Consider the following 16,662-nt stretch of genomic DNA (forward strand, 5'->3'; position numbering starts at 1 on the left):
TCTTCATGCAAGAGTCCCTCACCAGCCCCAAGGCTAGATAATTTAATAATGCAAAATAATACTGCACGTGCGGCCAGCAGTAGCAGCCTGGTTGATCAAGTCCTGATTCACCAGGAGGCCTGGTCATAGACCGGGCCGCGGGGAAGATGGCTTCCCTCCAGGTCCTCCAGATCCAGACCACTTGAAGATTAAAAGTGGCAAAATGGCCCTCCATTAACAATAAAAGCCTTCTAACTAAGATACTCCAGTGCTGAAACTCTGAAGCTGATCACAAGTCTGTTTAAAACTAAGCAGAAGACGCATCCACTTGTGAATTGTTCCTCGAACCTTCATTCAGTATCAGATCACCAGGGTTGAAAAATTGCAGCTGATCGGACAAGGTGTTTTAAAGTTACAATAGAACGTCTTGGAGGAAGTCAATGGAAGAAAAGAACACTGTACCCAATAATCTGACAGCCTCAAGGACACTGTACCCAACAATCTGATAGCCTCAAGGACACTGTACCCAATAATCTGACAGCCTCAAGCACACTATACTCAACAATTTGATATCCTCAAGGACACTATACCCAACAGTCTGATAGCCTCAAGGACACTGTACCCAATAATCTGACAGCCTCAAGGACACTGTACCCAATAATCTGACAGCCTCAAGGACACTGTACCCAATACTCTGACAGCCTCAAGGACACTGTACCCAATAATCTGACAGCCTCAAGGACACTGTACCCAATAATCTGACAGCCTCAAGGACACTGTACCCAATGATCTGACAGCCTCAAGGACACTGTACCCAATAATCTGACAGCCTCAAGGACACTGTACCCAATAATCTGACAGCCTCGAGGACACTGTACCCAATAATCTGACAGCCTCAAGGACACTGTACCCAATGATCTGACAGCCTCAAGGACACTGTACCCAATAATCTGACAGCCTCAAGGACACTGTACCCAATGATCTGACAGCCTCAAGGACACTGTACCCAATGATCTGACAGCCTCAAGGACACTGTACCCAATGATCTGACAGTCTCAAGGACACTGTACCCAATGATCAGACAGCCTCAAGGACACTGTACCCAATGATCTGACAGCCTCAAGGACACTGTACCCAATGATCTGGCAGCCTCAAGGACACTGTACCCAATGATCTGACAGCCTCAAGGACACTGTACCCAATGATCTGACAGCCTCAAGGACACTGTACCCAATGATCTGACAGCCTCAAGGACACTGTACCCAATGATCTGATAGCCTCAAGGACACTGTACCCAATGATCTGACAGCCTCAAGGACACTGTACCCAATTATCTGACAGCCTCAAGGACACCGTACCCAATGATCTGACAGCCTCAAGGACACTGTACCCAATGATCTGACAGCCTCAAGGACACTGTACCCAACAATCTCATAGCCTCAAGGACACTGTACCCAATGATCTGACAGCCTCAAGGACACTGTACCCAATGATCTGACAGCCTCAAGGACACTGTACCCAACAATCTGATAGCCTCAAGGACACTGTACTCAACAATTTGATATCCTCAAGGACACTATACCCAACAGTCTGATAGCCTCAAGGACTCTGTACCCAACAATTTGATAGCCTCAAGGACACTGTACCCAACAATCTGACAGCCTCGAGGACACTGTACCCAACAATTTGATATCCTCAAGGACACTGTACCCAACAATTTGATAGCCTCAAGGACACTGTACCCAACAATCTAACAGCCTCAAGGACACTGTACCCAACAATCTGATAGCCTCAAGGACACTGTACCCAACAATTTGATAGCCTCAAGGACACTGTACCCAGTAATCTGACAGCCTCAAGGACACTGTACTCAACAATTTGATATTCTCAAGGACACTGTACCCAACAGTCTGATAGCCTCAAGGACTCTGTGCCCAACAATTTGGTAGCCTCAAGGACATTGTACCCGGTAACCTTACAGCCTCAAGGACACTGTACCCAACAATCTGATAGCCTCAAGGACACTGTACCCAGTAACCTTACAGCCTCAAGGACACTGTACCCAACAATCTGATAGCCTCAAGGACACTGTACCCAGTAATCTGACAGCCTCAAGGACACTGTACTCAACAATTTGATAGCCTCAAGGACACTGTACCCAACAATCTGATAGCCTCAAGGACTCTGTACCCAACAATCTGACAGCCTCAAGGACACTGTACCTAGTAACCTTACAGGCTCAAGGACACTGTACCCAACAATCTGATAGCCTCAAGGACACTGCACCCAGTAACCTTACAGCCTCAAGGACACTGTACCCAACAATCTGATAGCCTCAAGGACTCTGTACCCAACAATTTGATAGCCTCAAGGACTCTGTACCCAACAATTTGATAGCCTCAAGGACACTGTACCCAGTAATCTGACAGCCTCAAGGACACTGTGCTCAACAATTTGATAGCCTCAAGGACACTGTACCCAGTAACCTTACAGCCTCAAGGACACTGTACCCAACAATCTGACAGCCTCAAGGACACTGTACCCAGTAACCTTACAGGCTCAAGGACACTGTACCCAACAATCTGATAGCCTCAAGGACACTGCACCCAGTAACCTTACAACCTCAAGGACTCTGTACCCAACAATTTGATAGCCTCAAGGACTCTGTACCCAACAATTTGATAGCCTCAAGGACACTGTATCCTACAATCTGATAGCCTCAAGGACACTGTACCCAGTAACCTTACAGCTTCAAGGACACTGTACCTAACAGTCTGACAGTCTCAAGGACACTGTACCTAGCAACCTTACAGCCTCAAGGACACTGTACCCAGTAACCTTACAGCCTCAAGGACACTGTACCCAACAATCTGACAGTCTCAAGGACACTGTACCCAACAATCTGACAATCTCAAGAACAAACTCGTTTAAAAAAAGGGCCTTTAAGGTCCTTTAACGTGAGGTTTTAATATTTCTTAGTTTTCTTTTTATTCTGATAATCTAGATTTAAATGTCTGCTATCGTGAAAGAAAAAATTTTGCTTGAAATTGGTAGCCACACATCACAATGCCAATACGAAAATTCTGCCAACTAAGATACACCACCAAAACAGGTATTTATTCTCTAGTTATGATATGAAAATCGATTTATTAATAAGAGTGGCCATTTAAAAGTTACATAGCTTAATACCCTTAATACCCTCGCCTACCCTCCTGACACACAGACAAGGACCAGCAAATAGAGATCCAAAGATCGTAGCTCAGTTACGAAGAAGAAGTTGAAAATTTGATATTCAATTGCAGATGGAATAATAAGAAGAATGACGATTGCAAAGAAGGGAAGAGACATTGGAAAGTCACAGCACAACATAAACATCAAGCTCATAAAGTGATAACAGATGAGATCTTCAAACCTGGATATCAAATAGTGAGATAGGACATAGGAAACATAGGTTGAGGTGTAGCTTTATTAATCAGGAATATTGGACCTCTGGAAAGTAAGCACTGTTAAAATTGTAGACCCAAGGAGGTGATACTAATGATGTATAACTTTCCACTAAATAACAATACACCAAGATATGAAAACAAAGCGATGGTGGACACGATGACGGACGTAGCTAGAAGAGACAACACAAGCAATGCAAAATTACTAAACACGGAGACTTCAACCAGGAGGAAACAGACTAGTGAATCTAGAGCTACATGAGTTTGCCAGAAATGTAAAGGACTTAGTTGTTAGAGATAGTGATGGAAAATTTAATATGGCGCCATGTTCAGACACCACTCAAGAGAGAGAGAGAGAGAGAGAGAGAGAGAGAGAGAGAGAGAGAGAAAGAGAGAGACAGACAGACAGACAGAGAGACAGAGAGAGACAGAGAGAGACAGAGAGACAGAGAGAGACAGAGACAGAGACAGAGACAGAGACAGAGACAGAGACAGAGAGAGAGAAAGAAAGAAAGAGAGAGAGAGAGAGAGAAAGAGAGAGAGACAGAGAGAGAGAGAGAGAGAGAGAGAGAGAGAACGAAAGAGAGAAGGAAACAAACCAGTGAGGCTTGGCCTTGTATTCACCTTAATTTTATTGATGAAGGGGACATGAAATATGAAAAGCTCCCTCTCTGATAGTGACAAAATATTGATTTTCGAATACCTTGTGAACGTTAATGTGAAGAGAAACACAGTTTAAGAGGAAGGGACAAGCATGACTTAAAAAATGGAGACAATGCAGGCACGAGGCAAATCCTGAGTGGAGTGCTGTGGAAACCAAAAGGAAAGTGTTGGGAGACAGAGAAGACTCGCATTCCCAGAAGCAGAACAAACACAGGCAAGGAAAGAATGAGTCCATATGTCACCCAGAATTGCGAGGAAGTAGAGTCTAAAAGCGCAAGAACATGTAATAAATAAGGAAAACAAAGGCTGATGGAGAAGAGGGAAGTTAACAAAAGAGCCAGAAACAAATACGTATAGAAGAGAAGCAGAACGACAATCTAAGAATGACACAGCATTGAAAGCCAAATTCGAAGTTGCTGTAGAGTCACATCAGCAAGAAGATAACACTGAATGACCAGGTTATAAGATCTCAAGAAATAATAAGGAAATCTGTGAGAAGCTGAACAAAAGATTTAACGAGGCATTTTTAGTGGAAACAAGACCATAATCAAAAAGGGAGACTGCAAAAACAAGTAGAGGGCACAATACAAACAAGATGGCAAGGAAACTAATGAGCACGCTGTTTACCTCAAGGGCAATGGGACCAGACAACATCTCACCGGGTTCTGAGAGAGGGAGCGGAAGAGCTGTGTGAGTCACTAGTCAATTGAATCAGAGTAGCTGCCGGGGGTTTGGAAAACAAATTTATTTCCAAGTAGCATTAAAATATGGGCCAGAGTCACCAACAATCATAGTACAAAAGGTTGTAGAGGAGATTATTAGAGTAGAGGAGCACGGGGAAAAGAATAGGCTCATAAGCAACAACCAGCACGGTTTTGGAACTGGTAAATCTTCTTATCACAAACCTGGTAGAGTTCTATGACAAGGTAATGAAAGTTAGGCAAAAGAGAAAGAGAGGGATGACTAACTGTAAGAAGGAGGATTAATACGGTATATTACGAACACAGGTACACAAAGATCTGTTGTACCTGACCGTAAATCAAATCTCTAGACATGGAAAAATTCAGGCAAATACAAAGTCAACCACCATATGGTAGTTTTTAGGACGTGTATATTCGCTTTACGAGAGAGTAAAGACTTTCTTCAACTTAAGATGTACCAGCATGTATGAGTGCATTTGACCAGTGTGAATGAGAGTCTGCCACCCAGCAAGTCCACCTTGACGTGGCTGGGTCAATCATCCAGGTGGTTGGTGTTCGAACTGCACTGCGAATCAGAACAGCAGGGCCCCTAAACTGCACAAATTGGCTGGTCTAGAGGGTATGCACAAATAGCTGTGTAATGAACCCTGAATAAATTGTAACATACTCAGGACACGCCACGCATTATCTCATTCGTGAACTGGAACTAAAGCTGAAGGAGCAGACATGAATAATAAGGTAAGCATCACAGTGGATCAAGGAGTGCTTGGTAGGAAGGAATCGAGATAATGTACGAGGGAACGCGATGGAAAGTTCGAGTGTGACGGGTTAGGCTCCACGAGAGTCAGTACTGTGACAATTACTGTTTCTTGTGTAAGTAAACGACATTACAGAATAAACTTAGAAGTGTCCCTGTTCTCAGATGTCTTGAAACTAATGAGAGTACAAGCAGGAGCAGACCAGGAAAATCTACAAATGGGTCTGGGCAAGCTGAAGTATAGTTCTGACAAGTAGCTATCAGAATTTAACCCCTGTAAAGTTATAAAACCCGGAAAATAAAAATAAAATTAGGCCTCACTCTAAGCTATTCAAAGCGCTTGCATTACGGTACAGGTGGATGAGCTTAGATAAGGAATATCTTTTTCGGGTGGAGCAGCAGCCGAAATACAACTAGTTTTTGTTACAGATTGTCAAATTGGTACCTACACATCCCTAATTCCATACATATATACTTACAATTAGCAAGGAAAACATGGTATTTTTTTGATATTACAAAAAAAAAAAAAATTTAATAAAAGTGATAAATTAAAATTTTCTTTTAATAGATTCCAGCAACACAAAGTCTGAAGTTTATCAGGAAGGGTATTCTCCAATAATTGCTCTGAATCCAAAAATTCCCCCAAAAAATATTATCAGGAAAATTTAAAATTTACATATACCTGGACTGAACTTATGGGATATAATTTTAGTGCACATGACAGTGTTAATATTTTGAGGGCGATCAGCTGAGTCATTGTCTGGTTACTGGACGACGATCAGTAACTCAGTTTACTTAATTAAAGAACCAAAAGGCTGAAACAATACACAAATAACTCACATAGGAGAGAGAAGCTCACGACGACGTTTCAGTCCGACTTGGACCATTTACAAAGTCACACTAACACAAAAGAGTTACAAAGCCAGTGCACATAGACGAGGAGGACGGTCCCGTCCCTGTCCACCCTGTCCTCCCTATCCACCTCAGAGTCACTTTCTGCTGTAAAGTTCATTCTCTATTCTCAATCACGAATATTAATTACATGTGTACCATGTCAGGCACCTGCTGACCAGCAAAACAGTGCAGTGTAAGTCAGTCCATAAATAACGTGTTGAGAGAGCTGCTGCAAATCTTGCTTCACCAGTGAGCTTGGTAACCACACCAAACACTTCAGATCATAGTATTCATATTTTAGCCTCCAGATTTTGCCTCCTGCGTGGCAAGTAAACCATATATCGTAGGACACATAACTTCAAAATTGGCCAAAGTGCGCGATTTTATAAATATTGAGTAGAAAATATGTGACAACTGATATTAATTAAGGTGTACCTTCGTGATGGCTACAATGCACCGAGTTATCCGAAGCGTGAACAAGGCTTCATTGTTGACCATTGTCCTACAAAGGATAACCACTGCCTGTGTCGTTCTTCCTCTCCTGTTGTACAGGTGAGCATAGCTTGGGTACTTTAACACCTGCTGCCAACACAACAGATGACGTCAGTCTGCCACAATACTACATACAATTAAATTTAATGTAAGTTCCTTATAATTTAATATATTAAATTACAAACATTACAATAATTTTAATTACATACATTATTGTTGTTGGAAGTGACCCCCATAAAAAATAAATTTCTTTACATTCCCCACAGATCTGGGATAATGGCCTTGACAGGAAGGAATGTCCAGTCCAAGTATTCGGAAGACCACAAAAAATTCGGCTTCACTTCTCATGAAAGAGAGAGCGTTGATTAAGCACAAGGTGGTATTGTTTCAGAGTCTTGAGGAATGACTCAATGAAGCCGGCGCCGCCAGCCTACAAAAAAAGATGATTATTTCGAGCGGCAGTTATGAGAGTTTAAGCAGCAGCGTCTCGACTTCTAAGGAAAGAGAATCAATGCAGTGTGCGCATCCTACACGTCGTATGAGGCTACGAAGCCTCATACGATGGGAATACGAAACGTCGTCATAATTTTCTTTCTCCTATATGTGGGTTTTTTGTGTATTGTGCAAAGATTACAGAGGTACGTAATGGGTCCAGGGACTGGGTCCCCAAAGTTTTGATAGCTGAGCAAGTTACAGAGGTAATGAACTCACAAGTTACAAAGGTAATGAATCCTGTAAGAATGGTTACTTACGTTTATACATGGCTACAATCATGAACAAATTATAGAGTAATGAGCAATTCACACTTCCACACCCGGTCACAACTGTAATGAGTTATTGGTGCAAATATTGATTGTTGAGTCACACACACACACACACACACACACACACACACACACACACACACACACACACACACACACACACACACACACACACACACACACACACACACACACACACACACACACACACACACACACACACAAACACACACACACACACACACACACACTCACACACTCACACACATACACACACACACACACTCATACACACACACACACACAAACACACAAACACACACACACATACACAAACACACACACACAAACACAAACACACACACAAAACACACATGCTTGGACTCGACCCCTGCAATCTCAACTAGGTGAGTGCACACACACACACACACACACACACACACACACACACATGCACACATCGTGGTAATGCTTTATTTACAGCTAGCAAAGTCAGGGTATTTCTCCAGAATGGTCTGTAATATACCACTGTGGATAAAATACTTTGCCATTTCTTGAACATTTCTGAGTGAGTTGTTTCTAAATTCATTAATTTTATCACACTCCAGTACATAATGACGCAAGGTGTGACAATAGTCCATCTGGCAAAGTTTACATTTCGTTTGGTCTACATCTGGTGGTGGTGATTTAACCTGCCAAAGATACTTGTAACCCAGCCGGAGCCGGGCGGTAGTGACATCCAAGAGTCTGCTTATTTTGTTGGATGCACCATAGACATGTGGCTCCTCCTGCATGATAGAATGATGATAGATGGACTGACTGGTGTCAATCTCCCTGAGTCTTAAGTCAATAAAATTCAGTTGAAGTTCTTTTCGTATTATTGTTCTCAAACTACTACCTGACAAGCCAAGATTGTAATCTACCCCCTCTTTGAAAGCATACAGCTTAGCCAATTTATCAGTTCTATCATGCATCTGAAGACCAATGTGAGATGGAATCCACAGCATGTGCACTCTGACTCCACTGTCCACAATCTTACCATACCTATGTCTGGCTTCTGACACAAGCATGCCACAATTTATACTTAATGAGTTGAGAGCATTTATGGATGACAGAGAATCAGTTACAATTAAACTGTCAATCTTAGATACATAGATGCATTTCAGTGCAAGGAGTATGGCAAACAGTTCTGTCTGAAGGGTAGAGGCCCAATTATTGATGCGTGCTCCAATTTCTTTAAGAGAGCCATCACTCTGTACGACAACAGCAGCACTACCAGCTGCACCAGTGGATTGGTGAACAGAACCATCAACGTAAATAATTTGCGAGAGTGTGTGCTGTGTGACTAAGTTATCAATACAGCTTAAGGCATCATGTTTGGCTTCAAGGCGAAGTTTTGGTTGTGATTTAAGAAGTAGTTTGGGGGGAAATGGAGGAATGGTAGTTTGGAATGGGGTAATATCCCATGGAGCGGAGAAGTGCCGCTGTTGCCTTACTTGACATAGATCATGTATCTGATTCATGCGGAGGTCGGTTCCAGTTTTTTCGATCCATCTGGAGGAGTGTTCACCAGTGCTGAGGAAAGTTTGGAGGGCTTCTGTGCAGGGGTTTGAATGGGCTTGCCTGAGCATATTAACCCCAATTAGGATATTTCTTTCAGTAACACGATCTCTGATGCTTGGAATATCAAGTTCTTTTTGCATATTTAAAATTTTGGCAGTACGAGGGCATCCTAAAATGATCCTCATTGCTTCGTTCTGCAGTTTTTCCAGCCCTCCAAGCTTCCAGTCAGACACAAGAGCAAGTAGTGGCGCAGCATAATCAACCAATGATCTAATATAAGCAAGATACATCATTTTCACAATTTTAACATTAGCACCATACCTGGGGTGAAACCCAGCCACAACTCTAAGTGCTCTTAGTCTTTCTTTGTATTGGCGACAAAGTCTTGTTACAACAGGTCCAAGTAGTGGAACCTCAAAGCCTAGATACCTGTATCTGCTTACATATTCTAGAAGAGACCCATCATGCAACTGGATCTGACGAACTGTGCCTCTCTGTCGAGGAGGACGCCTATTGAGTATCTTTGTTTTATCAGTAGAGATTATCAACCCCAGGTCCTGACACGAGGCTAGTACATGATTAAGAATGTTTTGGGTGTTGGAGAATCCGGTGGTGTGAATCATTATATCATCAGCAAAACTAATCATATAATGATGGGGCTGACTAGGCATAGCATTAAGTAATGCATTAATTAGAATATTGAACAGTGTGGGACTGAGCACACCTCCCTGTGGTGTTCCTAATTCAAAGTCTTTAGTTACACTTCTATGTCCCTGGAACAACACAGACGACTTTCTGTTGGACAGGTAGCCTTTAATCCAGCGGAGAAGCCATCCTCCAACATCCATTCTGGCAAGTTCACTAATGATTACATGTCGGTTGGCTACATCGAAAGCGGATTTAAGGTCAAGGAAGGTAGTGTATGAGCTGTCAGTGTGCAGGGTGAGAAAGGTGGCTATGCAATGATGCACGCTCCTTCCATGCATGAAACCATGCAACCGGGGAGACAAAAATTGTTTGATTCTGTACATGAGACGATTAAGAATCATTCTCTCAAATGTTTTACACAAGCAGCTAGTAAGAGATATTGGGCGAAATGCATTTTGTTGATTGGGCTTAGGAATTGGAATGATGAGGCTGTTGGTCCAAGATTGAGGGAGCTCCCCAGTTACATAGCTCATGTTATATAATTCAAGTAATGGATTACCTGGTACTCGACACAGCAATCTGAGTATGTTGTAAGTAATACCATCCTCACCAGGCGACGTGGAGTTGCCCTTAGTTAGTGCTGCATCAAGTTCATAATTAGTGAAAGGAATGTTGCAGTCATCTGCCTTGCTGAGCATAAAGCAAACAAGTCTCTCCCTTGCATCATATTTGTCATTTAATTTTGCCTGTGTGGTACTGGGAAGATTGTCATAGCTAGATGTAGCAGCCCAAGCACTGACTAACTCATTCGCCCTATGTAAGGGATGAGGGTGCGCGATCTGCCCAGTTCTGTTACCCTTAATTCTATTTATGTCCCTCCATGCCCGGCTAAGTGGGGTGTGAGCATTAAGACCGTTGACAAATTTTTCCCAGTCTGTTTGCCGCAGCTCTGTCATACGCTCTCTGGCAGCAGCAAGGGCAGTTTGGAAGAGCCTCAGCATTCCAGGGGTACGATGTTTTCTATAGGCTAGGCCTAGTCTGCGAGCAGTACGTTTCAGTGTACGAAGTTTAGAATCATTGTAATAAGTATGGTTTTTGAAGGAGGTATGATTATTATGGAAGTTTGTTGGGTTTAGAGTACCAAGAGGTTTCAGTGGCGGCTCTAAGTAGTTCTGAATACTGCTCACAAGGTCATTGTTAAAGGTCTCTACAGAGGAACACTCATAGGAATTATACCAGTCAGTCACATGTGCAACAAAGTCATCATGCTGATCAGTGGGAACATTAAAACGTTTCCGTTTGAATATCCCACCAAGAAGGATAGTATTACCAATATCTAGTGAGGTTAGCCTAGGGAAATGATCAGACGCTATATCTGTTACAATGGAAGACTCACAGCTGGCAGAAGTAATGTTGAAGCCCAGGCACAGATCAAGGACGCCTCCATAGATATGTGTGGGTTCAAGGTCACCTACAATTTGCACATTATCATGACTGTTTAAGAGTGACAACAGTTGATTGCCATTACGATTACCAAACTGTGAGTTTCCAATGCTTTTGTGTCTCGCATTGTAATCGCCAATAATAAGAGTAGGTTCAGAATGAGCACAAGTTGGGAGCTCCAAGTAATTAAACTTATCAGCAGGAGCATACAAGTTAAATATGTTGAGAGCAGAGTTCCCTATATAAATCCTAACACCGTGATACTGTAGCCCCTCTGTTTTCTTATGTGCAAGAAGTTGATGGGGAAGTGATTTTTTAATATATAGAACACAAGAGTTAGTAGATTTGAGGTTATATGCAACAAATGATGGTAATTTAGGGGGTTGGGATTTTTCAGGGACTCTGCACTCTTGTAGACACACAACATCAATGGGTTCAGTGGTTACTTTATGATGAAGGTCAGGAAGTCTTTTTCTAAGTGATGCAATATTCCAGCTTAATATAGAAAGTTTATACGAGTTTAGATCCATTATAGTAGTCCTGGGATTTTGTTGAGTTTCTCAGCATAATGAAAAAATTGTTCATATAAATAGCAGAGGTTATCAATGTCAGCAGTGTTACCCTTGTCCATGAGTTTGTTAAGTGCACTTCCAGTTGTAAGGCCTCGTGGGAGTCTTTGTTTACACAGAGCACGACGCTGTTCATGTGTGAATGTATGATAGGTGACACCACCACTCACATTCCCTCCTCCACTAACATTACACGCAACACTATAACTGTCATCACCAACACCACTACCAACATTGTGTTCATTACATTTATCAACAGTATTGTATTCAACATTAATGTCAGTGTGGTTAACCTCATCACACTCGGCACCACCACTTATATTACGTTCATCACTATTACTAACATTATAGACACCACTGCCCTCATCACACTCAGCACAACCACTTGCATTACGCTCATTACTATTACTAACATTATAGACACCATTGCCCTCATCACACTCTTCACCACCACTTATATTACACTCATCACTATTACTAACATTATAGACACCACTGCCCTCATCACACTCTGCACCACCACTTATATTACATTCATCACTATTACTAACATTATAGACACCACTGCCCTCATCACACTCTGCACCACCACTTATATTACGCTCATCACTATTACTAACATCTTGATAAATTAGACACATGTGCAACTCTTGGGTATCTTTATTGAGGAAACGTTTCGCCACACAGTGGCTTCATCAGTCCATACAAAGGAGAATCTTGAAGAACAGGAGGAGAATGAGGTAATCAGTCCCTCAACCTTGAGTCGATGTGGTCAGTCCATCAATCTTGAATAGAATACGGCATACGTGCTGAGAAGGAGCTTATAAACCGTTGGCAGGAGAGGTGTAGCAGTCATAGGTCGTGTAACATTTGTTCAATGTTGAAGTAGGTCGTGCCCAAGAATTAGGCAAGCGAAGAATTCCCAAGTATTAAGATCCCAAGAAGTTGCAGTGTCTGACAGGTTTGTAGATGAATGGTTCAGAGAACCTGTCAGACACTGCAACTTCTTGGGATCTTAATACTTGGGAATTCTTCGCTTGCCTAATTCTTGGGCACGACCTACTTCAACATTGAACAAATGTTACACGACCTATGACTGCTACACCTCTCCTGCCAACGGTTTATAAGCTCCTTCTCAGCACGTATGCCGTATTCTATTCAAGATTGATGGACTGACCACATCGACTCAAGGTTGAGGGACTGATTACCTCATTCTCCTCCTGTTCTTCAAGATTCTCCTTTGTATGGACTGATGAAGCCACTGTGTGGCGAAACGTTTCCTCAATAAAGATACCCAAGAGTTGCACATGTGTCTAATTTATCAACATGTCGGTTCTCTGAACCATTCATCTACAAACCTGTCAGACACTGCAACTTCTTGGGATCTTAATACTTGGGAATTCTTCGCTTGCCTAATTCTTGGGCACGACCTACTTCAACATTGAACAAATGTTACACGACCTATGACTGCTACACCTCTCCTGCCAACGGTTTATAAGCTCCTTCTCAGCACGTATGCCGTATTCTATTCAAGATTGATGGACTGACCACATCGACTCAAGGTTGAGGGACTGATTACCTCATTCTCCTCCTGTTCTTCAAGATTCTCCTTTGTATGGACTGATGAAGCCACTGTGTGGCGAAACGTTTCCTCAATAAAGATACCCAAGAGTTGCACATGTGTCTAATTTATCAACATGTCGGTTCTCTGAACCATTCATCTACATTACTAACATCATAGACACAACTGCCCTCATCACACTCTGCACCACCACTTATATTACATTCATCACTATTACTAACATTATAGACACCATTGCCCTCATCACACTCTTCACTGCCACTTATATTACGCTGATCACTATTACTAACATCATAGACACAACTGCCCTCATCACACTCTTCACCACCACTTATATTACGGTCATCACTATTACTAACATTATAGACACCATTGCCTTCATTATGATGCTCACTATAGTTATCAACACAAGTGTTATATTCGTCATTACTGTGATTAAGAACACCACCACCACCTTGTTCAGCAGCCTTACACTTGCTTTCACAAATTGTGACAATCTTGTTATTGGTACACTCTACACATCATTCCTTGTGTTGTTCAAGTTGTTGTTTCAGGAGAAATTGTTGTGTTTCCAGTACCCTTATGCGCGACATCAGGTTGTATACCACAGGAGCAAGACTTGGAACATCTGGAGACGTGAAGTCCCGATCAGCTGAGCTCGTTGGCTGACTGTCAGCTGACTCAGCTAGGCTGGTATTGACAGAAGACGTGATGGAGGTCTGTTGACGTGCTCCCAGGTGAGGTGCTCAACCCCATTGTCTGAGGACAGGCATGAGCCAGTATTCAGACTCAAGGTACCTGGTAGCCCTGGGGGGTCATAATGAGGGGTACAGGGTGAGGTGCGGTTGGCTGAGATGCGATCAGCCCTCACACTGCAGTCAGCATGAGCTGCTGTAACTCCTGAGGTCTTACAATTGATACATTGTTTAGCAACAGTCTGTTGATGTTTGATCATATAACACCGTTCAGAAGGATGAGCATTGGCACACACTGCACACTAGTGTGACTTAGATGGGCATTTCCTGGCAATGTGGCCCCAGCGTTGACACTTATAACATCGACGTTGAGGAGGTCTGTACAATGCAATGTTATAGCGTCTGTTGAGGGCTGCACGGGAGTGAATATAGCGTGGCAGAGTCCCCTAGCCAGTCCACTCAGCTAATATCAGACCGTTGGAAAGTCGACGAGGGCTTGCAACTTGCTCTGACGCCAGATATTGAGGAGTCAAATGCTTGTTGACGTTGTAGATGACAATAAGCACTTTAGGTGCCCTTGGTGGGGCAGCTCGGAGTTTGATGTTGGCATATTCGTGAGTGAGAATGATTAGTTGAGTATGAAACGGCAGTCCCCACTGTTTGTCATACAAGTGGATGAATCGGCTGATGACGTATTGTGCTCTCAGCTATTGGTGTTCGCACGATACATGGCTGAGGGACACTTCAAACAGTTGTCTCTTTTTTTTTTGTAAGACTCTTGATACCACCACAATGCTGAGGATGTGTTCGAAAATGTTAAAAATTTATGTGAAGATCATGGTTAGGACTGGTCTAGTCTTGTGGGTGTCAGCACTGACGGTGCGCCTGTCATGCTAGGCTCAAGATCTGCCTTCCAAACACTGGTGTAGCAGCGCGCTCCAACTGTAACCGGGTGCGTGGCTTTATTCATGGGAAAGTATTGGCATTAAAAACACTGCCGGAACAAGTGAACACCGTCTTCAAAGCGTTGGTAAAGGTGGTCAATGACATTAAATCATCAGCAGTGAACATAAGACTCTTCAAAAGATTTTTGCCGAGATATGAGCTCCGATTTAGATGTGCTACTGTTCCTCACTTTTGTACGGTGGTTGTCAGTAGTGAAAGTACTCAACAGAATTTTTTAATTGAAAGAGGGGTTAGATTTATTTGTCCATTCTCTAAGGCAGGGGTCGGCAGCCCCTGGCCCCCGGGCCACATCCGGCCCGCTTGAGATTTTCCTCTAGCCCGCCAACTTAACACCTCGGCACTAATTATCTAATTAGTATCGAATAGATGCAGTAGGTTAAGCAGTCCCTGGGGAAGTTACTTCGTATCCTCCCTCCTTAGAGTTTTTCATTTGAGTTTGTTGTCCAACAATATGCAAAAACAAGCGCCTCATTAAATAATTTGCCATATCTAACTGTATTTCGTTTGTAGTAAGGAATTTGCATTTTTTTGTTAATTGTGCTAATAGTTGTTTTTCTGTTATTAATGCAGTACAATAAGAAACATAGTTTAAATAAAATAACGTTAAAATCCTTTTTTTTTTCTTTAAGCCTCCAGACCAAGGCAGCTTTCTGGACAGCGCGGTCTGAGTTCGAGAAAAAATTTTATGTTACATTTAATAACATGGCTCTCCTCCGAGAGACTGCACAGCTGTCTGACCTTTTCTCTCTCCAAAAGGTTGCTGACACCTGCTCTAAAGGAAGAGGAATTCCGAAATGTGTTGACGCAATCAAATGTACAATTGTGTATCTTGTCAACTGCATCATCAAAGATTTTCGTGATAAATTGTAACGTTGTATATCTACAGTCTTCAGGTTATGCCCATGTATTGTACTGATAAACCCAGTGGAGGGTTGAAACATCTACATTGGACTGAAGAACCCATTGGCTGACGAAACGTTTCCAGGTACCCAAATGTTGCACAAGCGTCTCATGTATCAACTTGTCGGTTTTCTAAATCATTTATTCAAATACCCACATGTTGCACATGTGTCTAATTCATCATAATTTGGTTCAATTTCCAAATGTTAATGCCGTGCTCAGGGACGAATTGCAATATTTTCCGAAGGTTATCAACAATCCAATCACAACAAACGTTAATATTGTTCCAGAGGATTTCCAGGAGCAAGTCATGGATATGAAAAATTATTTGACGACTCAAGACTCGTACCAGCAGTCGACTATGGAGAAGTTTTGAGTCAGTATATACGACTGGGAGTTACCCAAATCTGTCAGTACATGCAGTCAGATTCCTTTCGCCATTTGCATCAACGTGTGTGTGTGTGTGTAACTGGATTTTCGTGTTTGTTGCAAATTAAATCCAGACACAGGAATCGGCAAGCAGTGGAAAGAGATATTCACTGCGTATTGTCAAGTACCTTTCCATACAGTAGGAAGAGAATCCAAAACACTGGCTAATAAGGA

This window comes from Cherax quadricarinatus, chromosome 21 (genome assembly GCF_038502225.1).
Source record: "Cherax quadricarinatus isolate ZL_2023a chromosome 21, ASM3850222v1, whole genome shotgun sequence".
In the NCBI taxonomy this organism is placed as follows: domain Eukaryota; kingdom Metazoa; phylum Arthropoda; class Malacostraca; order Decapoda; family Parastacidae; genus Cherax; species Cherax quadricarinatus.